This window comes from Poecile atricapillus, chromosome Z, assembly GCF_030490865.1.
Source record: "Poecile atricapillus isolate bPoeAtr1 chromosome Z, bPoeAtr1.hap1, whole genome shotgun sequence".
Lineage (NCBI taxonomy): Eukaryota > Metazoa > Chordata > Aves > Passeriformes > Paridae > Poecile > Poecile atricapillus.
This window is the reverse complement of record NC_081289.1, coordinates 145,567,761-145,575,464: the sequence shown is the minus strand read 5'-3', so window position 1 is coordinate 145,575,464 and position 7,704 is coordinate 145,567,761.

The window sequence follows — 7,704 nt, the reverse complement described above, 5'->3', positions numbered from 1 at the left end:
TGGCACAGAGATCAGAGCTGCCTTCCCAGAGGCACCAAGTTAGCTTCTTACATCACACAAAATCAATAATTCAACAAATGGCTGACCTGCTTCCAAGTGTCTTCAGTGGAGAGAGGACACCGTTGTCACACTGCTTTTGTCAGCCAGATGAAACCACACAGAACAAGGGTGTCTGTTGACACAGCAAGCTAAAAATACAATGCACATTTATGACCAAGTGTCCTGTGCTTGGAATTAAGTCTCTTCAAGCTTCACTTCATCAAGGCTTTGGTTCATCAGCCAGACAAGTTTCAACCAAGTGCAATGCAAACACAATTAAAATATTTAGACTGTTACTTGCACGCTAATTCCATTCCTACTTCCCCCACCCTGTTCTAAAGCAGAAAACTTTGAAGCTCTTTTTTAAACCCCTCTTCCTAATAGGACTTCCTGCTATTGGCAAATAAGTATTCTGGAAAAATTTCCTCTTTAATATTCTTCCTCAGGGCCTCAGAAGAGCATTGTGTTTTCTCCACATTTTACAAGCATGGCTGCTGTCACGCAAAAACCCACTAACTCTGGGTTTAAGTGTTTCAAGAGCAAAATCAGGAGACAAAAAAGTCTTGCAGACTTTCAGTAAGTCAGAGTCTCTTCTAAATTCCTCAAAAATAAAACCCTCCCTCCCAAAACCCCACCACAAAACACGTTCATGCTACAGGATGAGACACACTATTTGCCAAGGACCACTTGAACACTCCCAATAATTGTCTAAGCACTAAAGAAAAAGTAAAAAATGTCTTCTTCAGAATAAAAACTCATGCAGAAATTATAGCAAACAGACACAGAGGTTGTGGGCTATTTATTTCTATATATTTATAAGACTGCTTATCTTTGTGGTCAGGAGAAAGGGCAAATCCTGTCATTCTTCAGTCTTGAATTCAAGCTGCTCCAGAAGAACCTACACTGAGCCCCTAGTCACTAGATAAACCTGCTTCTGTGCTCCAACAGCTCCTTCAGTGCTGTAACAAAAGGAAAATGAGTTTTATGATCTTTAACTAGCAGATGCATATCACGAGCACTCAGATACCTGCTCAGGGTGCCTTTGTGACCATGTATCACTGCTGAAGCTGAGCATCAGCCACCCTCTCATTCTTTCTTTCAGCTCCACCACTTTTCCTGTTTTACTGAACCTTAGTGTTTCTCAGCCCTGGCTCTTTGCCCATTTTAATTTCATATGCTGCACAAACCTCAAAGTCTGCATGCGTTATGAAGACATTTTCCCTCCCATCAGTACAAACAGCAGCATTGCTAATTGCTGTGGTTTTTCTTCCCATTGGACTCTCAGACTTCTGAAGCTGTAGAAGAAAAGATGAGTGTACTTGTCTAGAAGGAGATTACTGTTTCTAAATTAATGTTATCACTTTCCAGGCCCAAGTACCAAAAGAGATGCTGGGTTATGAATATACACCTCCACGATGGAGATGCATCTCCTGTAACCAGGATCCTGCTAGCAATGTCCAGTCTGGAGGTGGACACTCCAGAGTGACCACAGTGCATCCCAACCCACAGCCTGCCTCAGTGCCTGACAGCTGCTGAGCTCCTCAGATGCCTGACAGCTCTTCATCCAAAAGATATTTGTTTCTCACTACAGCTATTTTTTTTTTTTTCTTGCAGCACCTCTACCAAACTTAATGCCCTTTGCCATTCATCAGAACACTAACAAAAGCATAAGCCAAAAGCACTTTTTCCACTATTAGACAGCAGCCTGGGTAGTGATTATTCATTCAGCTCTCAAGTGGACCTTGTTGACCTTCATCCATTTATGCCTGTAGGGGAGACCAGCCCAGGCTCCCTCTGCCTTTGCCAGCTTTGGCACCAAGCACATGAGGAAGCACAGCACAGGCACACAGCAGAGCTAATTCTGTCTGTGAACACCCTGGCTGAGGCCTGTAGGAAATTTCACTTGGGCCTGTACCTGAATCAGCACCCCTGTGACAGCACACTGTCCTCCACACGGTGTTACCCAGCAGGGTAATTCTTCTTCCAGCTCACAAATCTCTGCACAGCAGGATCAGTGTGATTCTTCCCAGAGCTTCACTGCAATCAAGTCCTGCCCCTCTCCCAAGAAGTTCACCTCTGCTGCCTGAGGCTTTTTGTTTTTAACCACAGACTTTATCAGCGATCCCACAGGGGAAAGAAAACATACACCAACACACAGGTGTGAAAGCCCTGGGGAATCCGTGCTGAGTAACCCCCACACACAGCTCACACATTTTTCTCAGCTTCACTCTGTGAATTCTGCAGATCCACCCTTCAAGGACAAGCAACAAAAACGGAAGAGACACGTCTTCTGAAGTGCTTCTAAATTCACTATGCATTGGTGTAATTTCAAAGTAATTCATGCATCTAGACAATTCCAGTGTATCTGTCCAGCCCTTGGGTATCTCTGAGGAGTTCTGAGTGTGTGGCAGGTAGCTGGGGGGGGTCTGCAGTTCCCTGGTCCAGGACTTGGCTCTACAGCTTGACCTGCCTCTACTCCAGTTTTCTCAGAAACTGGCTGCATGTTTGAGGCTCTGGTCTCACTGTGTAGTTACTCCTTGATCAAAGGTGACCATCTTCTAAACAGCTCCTCTCCAAGATTAAATATGAACCCTTGGAGAGCATCCAACTCTTTACCCAAAGATAAACTGCAACTGCTGGCAACCTACATTCAATAATCCTCCACACTAAGTGCACAACAGCTGTTCTTGGAATTTTACTTCAAAATGAAAAGGCAAGCAAACTAGACTTTAAAGCAGAGTAAGTTTTAAAATCAAACTGAATTTGCAGCCTCAGGTACACATTGCTCATAAGCTCAATTAATTCATGAGGCATAAATTCTTTATGATACCTTACTACAGTTTCAGGCAAGCAAATAGAGCAAAAATGCTGCTGCTAACAGAAAAATCAAGAGTGTCAGAAGCTTGCTTCGTTTCACCTTGCCCTGCTGGGAAAACAGTAGGGCCAGAATGTCTGTGCCCAGAGACACTTTGGATCCTATTCCAAAAGAAACAGGACAAGCAACTGGGCTTTATCAAATCCATTCTGACTAGATCTTCTACATGGGGGAGAAGGATCAAGAGCACCAAGGTCTGACATCTCTACATTTCCATTGTCATTCATTTTTATTCTGCTAGCTAACTAGATTTGATCCTGATTACAGTTAATGAAACAACAGCTAATGCAACATCAAAGACTGCTCTCAGCTTTGAAGCCTTGGTTCTAGTTCTTGTAGCTGTGACAATCCAGGACAAGAAGAACCTTGCTCCACACACCCTGCTTTCCCAAGAGAAGAGATGTACCCAGAGAACTTTTACCCAAGAGATACGGAAAAGAGGACCAACATGACTGAAGAGTTATTTAAAAGCCCTCCTTTAATATGGTTTATGATAGTTGTTCACTAGCCAAACTTAAGTGGTCAGGAAAAACACATTTCATTAATATTTTCTTAATAGTGATAAAGCTTCAGACAAGGTGCAAATTAAGTCTCTGAGCAGGTGTCCTGGGGTGACTTTATGATGCAGTGTACCCTCTATCCCCTGATCTGCTGTGTGCCCAGAAATGGTCTTGTAGCTTCAAGCTAGGCCCAGAGAGAGAGCAGTGGGGGGAGCAGATTTTTTTTGCAGCTTGTATTGAAAACATGGAGGTAAGAGTTCAGTTCTCTCCAATCTCACAGCAGTGGAGAATGAGAGACAGACCAGGAGCTTCTCTTTGCATTTTCACTGGTTTTCCTTGTTAGCCAAGGCAAGAAAAGTTTTCCCAGGACTAGGGGGGGCCTTTTTCCCCTATGGAACTGTTTGGTTTTCCTATGGTCCAGGACACCAAGACAATCACCCAAAAGCTGCATACTGGGCCTGGATGTCAGGCTGAGCTTGGAGACACCGAGCCACATCTGCAAAAGGACTCTCTCTGAACCACAAAAGGGGTCTCTGAATTTTCCATCACTTCAGAGCAAGTGAAGGCTTCATTGTTTTAATTTTTGTTTAATTTTGTTTTGTTTAATTTTGTTCATAATTTTTTTTATTTTTTTTTTTTTTTAATGTCTGTGAGTACTTTGCTTGTGAAATAAATAAAGGCTTTTTCCACTTTTCTCCAAGGAGATTTTTCTCCTGAACCAGTTGGGGGAGGGACTGCTGGAATTTGTTTTTTAGAGGAGACCCCTTAGGGAAGTTTCCTCCTAGATCTGTCCCAAACCAGGACAAATATTTTGGCGCCCAACACGTGGCTCCAGAAAGTGGAAAAAGCCTGTACTGATTGCATTTTGGTTTCACTTACTCTGTATTGGAATTAAGCAATAGTTCAGAATGTCTCTCTACTCCCTAGGCCTGTTTGGGGTGTTAACACCTTTCTGATCCCTGGGATATTTTCCTATCCAGAGAGAGCTCCGGTATTGTCCCTGGCATGCAGAGGGGCATGGATTAGAGTAGCTATTTTGCTGGGTGTGGTGATAATGATTTATAGGGAGTTAACAAAGGTACTGGGGTTTGTTAGAATGGTTTATTGTTTCTTCACTTTACCTCCTGTTCTAGTTTCAGTGCATGTTTTGAGGGTTTCTTAGTAATTGCAACCAGTTTGTTAGAGGAGCAGCAGGGGCTGAGGCTTCCCAGCCTTTTCTTTCCTTCTTCTCCTTCAAATCTGTTATGTCACTTTTGGAAAATGTTCAGTTTCCCCTGGATGCCAAGGAAATACCACCTTACTAGTATTTCATGTGGTAAGCTTCCTCTATAGGGTTTGCAGCTTGTCTAGAATGAGGGCTGAGATGTCCAGAGGGGCTGATCTGACCCACACATGGACCCAGTTGTGGAAAATACTGAGTGGTGGGGGGAATGGGAGAGAACAGACCAGACCCTGATGGAATTTTCTAAACCTATAGCCTGGGAATTTCCCCATGAACAAATTCAGAACCCAGATGAAGTGGGGAAATATCTGGAAGAGAAGTGCCATGATGACTCTAAGGAGAAAAATCTCATTGCAATAAGCTGGGCCCTGGTGTATGCTTTTTGCATGCTGCTAGATGCTGTAGGGAAGGGAGATAAATCAGCAGCTATCCCAGTCAATCAGGCTGCAGCCAAGTCAGCAGCCAAGCCAGACAGTGAGCCCAAGCCAGCAGCTAAACCAGACAGTGAGCCTAAACCAATGTCTGTTGTTCCTACCATGAGTGAGCCTAAGCCAATGCCTGTTGCTCCTACCATGAGAGGCATGAAACACAAAACCAAAACCTATCAGGCAGTGGATGATGATGGTGATGCGGGGGAAGGACCCTCAAGACCAGCAACTGATCAAAAATCAGAAGGCGCTGGTGAACCTTTCTCCCTGAAGGACCTTCATGGCCTGAGAAAGGATTACACTCGACGACCTGATGAATCTATAATTAGTTGGTTAGTCCATCTGTGGGATGCTGCAGGTGAAGCTACAGTTCTGGATGGCACTGAAGCGAGGCATCTGGGGTCCCTGTCACACGATCCGGTTATCGACCAGGGGATGATGAGGGGGGCTGACCCTTACAGTCTCTGGGACGGGTCCTGAGAAGTGTGGCACAAAGATATCTGTGTGCAGATGATCTCTATATGCAGAAAACTCATTAGGAGATCATAGAACAAGGGATTCAGCGCTTGAGAGAAATGGCAATAGTAGAGATTGTCTTTTTGGATGACCTAGACACTAGGAATCCAGACTTGGTACCATGTACATCCGTGATGTGGCAAAAACTTGTATGACTCGAGCCACAAGAATACACTTCTGCTTTAGCAATGATGAAGTGGGATGACAGAGATGAGACCGCGCTGGATATGGCGAAGAAGCTCCAAGCATTTGCAGATGCCGTGCATGGCCCCACACATGCCATGGAAACACATCTGCAGAAATTCGAAGACAAGATGGAGGAGAATCACAAGAAACTCCGTGAGGAGATCAAAGAGGGCTTTCTCCAAATCTCTGCAGTATAGATGAGAAGTTCTGTACCAAACGCAGAAGTCCCTCAGACAGGGAGAGAAGGAACACCCCACGAGCTGTGGTTCTTCCTGCGTGACTGTGGGGAAAGCATCAGGAGGTGGGATGGAAGACCCACAGCTGCTCTGGCACAACAGGTACGTGAACTGAAGGAGGGCAAGACTCAGAGAGGAAGTTCCACCATAAAGAAAGCGGCTCCAGTAGCCTGTAGCCAAACTGCCACACATGATGATGATGATGATGATGATGATGATGATGATATGTCTGATCCCCTTGAAGGAACCTCCACAGGCCCAGGGAAAAGAAGGATAACCAGGCTTAGAGGGGCCCTGCCTCTAGCCAGGTAGAGGTCAGGGAAAACCATTTTTTGGACTGTGTGGATTTGTTGGCCTGGCACATCAGAACCACAAAATACAAGACCTTGATCGACACCGGTGCAAAGTGCACGCTAATCCTACCAAGACATGTGGGGGCAGAATCTGTTCCTATTGCTGGCCTGACAGGGGGACCACAGGATTTGACTCTGGTGGAACTTCCTCTCTTCCAGAAGTGGTTGCTAATGCAGCTGGCATGTTATCTGCTATTTTTATATTTTTTTTTTAACACAGACAGTACCTCACTGATGCTTTAGAGCTAGCACTGAAGCTTCAGCATCCCTGAAATTAGGTTAGCCAAACTTGTTTTGGTAAAAAAGAACAGTGCCCCATACTCAAGTAAAACACTATGTGGGTGGAGTATAGTGAAATCCTGTATTTCACAATATTTTAACTCAAAACCCAGCTGCAGTAAAATTTCAGCTTGCAGTGCTAAAAAAAAAAAAAAAAAAAAAGCTGTAACCACAATGAAGTGTGACAAGTTTCAAGGCTAAAGCAAAACACAGTTCATTGTGCCAGCTATTCTGAGCTGCAGATGATTATCAAACCCCCAAACTTCACACACTCCCACTTCAACATGAAAAAAGTTGGACACATGAAAACAAAGAGCTTGATGAAGTATAGTAGTTGTGATTTCTAGCTGAGTGTTAATTAGTTTAAACCTATTATTCTTAAACATCTTAGCTAACTACTTTGATAGCATCAGAGAACCTCTTAAGGCAGATATTTATATTTACTTTATGCACTTAAAACAGGCTCCTTGGCCAACAGCCTATGCTACCAGACAGCCAAATTCAGATTTTACTTCTCCCTGTCAATTTTATATGAAGTCTGAAGTTAAATTATTTACTCTCCTTGCCTGCAATTGGCCTCAAGGGGGTTAAGATCTGGTTAAACACAATGTCCTGTAATAAAATCAAGAGAACACTACAGCTCTCATGGTGTTCCAGATTTGTATAGCACCACCCGAAGTCAAAGGACTCCACACAAAATGCTGAAATGTGAGTAGAGAATGCCTGTTGCAGGGATCTTGCCACCAAGAAAGGAGCCACGTGCAAAAGGAAGGGGGAAACATGCAGAGATAATGACACTCTACAATCAATTCTCACAGTTTAAAGATGCAAAAGTCCATGCATTTGACATGGTTCTCAAAGCCAACCCTGGGACAACTTATAAATTAAATCAAGTTTTTCTTTGGAGGAAGGGTTCTAAAAAGTCAACTTCATGACTCCCAAGCTGCCAAAAGGCACCTCCAAAATCATTTTTAGGCTTGGATGTTTACATCAACCACCTTGTGCTGTTGTCACTAGATTAGTGACAAGAGAGATCAGAACCCTAGTTCACGGAAGTCAATGCTTACACA